Here is a 786-nt window from a genome sequence, read left to right on the forward strand (position 1 = left end):
AGATGCCTGAATTTTATGAGAAATAAGTTCAGAGTCAGACTCGTGACTCGAACAAAAACAAGCGCTTCTCGGTAGGCAACCCATGTGTTTTTATAGCTTTCGTAGTACATAGATTAGAATAATTAGGTTAATTAAATAAGTGAAAAAGGAAACTTAAAATGAGATTTTCAAATTTTCTTACTTGTCTTGAACTTAATTGCATTATTTATTACATCAAAAGTCTCAAAAGTTTTAACATCCTTTATCACTTAAAACATAGAAACCTACTAGATGCCATTTAGGTACCTAAGTCATCATATACACTCATTCACATATTTTGAGCATTTGAGGAACTTACATATATGCATTATGCTCGAACTTGTTGAAAAATTTGTGTTTGGGATACCTTTATACTAGGCTGCCTGGTTTAACTGCTTATCTTCTTATACTAGTGTTTCCATGAATGTTGTTTAAAAGAGAAATAAAAGACACTCAATGCTTTAAGTTTGGAATTAAGCTTTTAAGTCATACATTGATTTGTTATATTCTCAAACCCCTAATTTTTCCCTCATGTTTTTATATAACTTTTTCATCAAAACGCAAATCAATGAGTCTGTGGCCTAAAGCTTAATCACATATCTAGGATTGATCTTTTCCATTTGTACAAGTAATAGACAGTTATCAATGCCTATGGATGGAGACTCCTTTAATAATGATGAGAAGACAAGGAAACTCGTTGATCATTTCATTGCAAGGTATTGGTGGATGATGTATGGATGTTAAGTACACCTAATGAGCTCGAGTACA

The sequence above is a fragment of the Rutidosis leptorrhynchoides genome, chromosome 6, assembly GCF_046630445.1.
Source record: "Rutidosis leptorrhynchoides isolate AG116_Rl617_1_P2 chromosome 6, CSIRO_AGI_Rlap_v1, whole genome shotgun sequence".
Taxonomy (NCBI): Eukaryota; Viridiplantae; Streptophyta; class Magnoliopsida; order Asterales; family Asteraceae; genus Rutidosis; species Rutidosis leptorrhynchoides.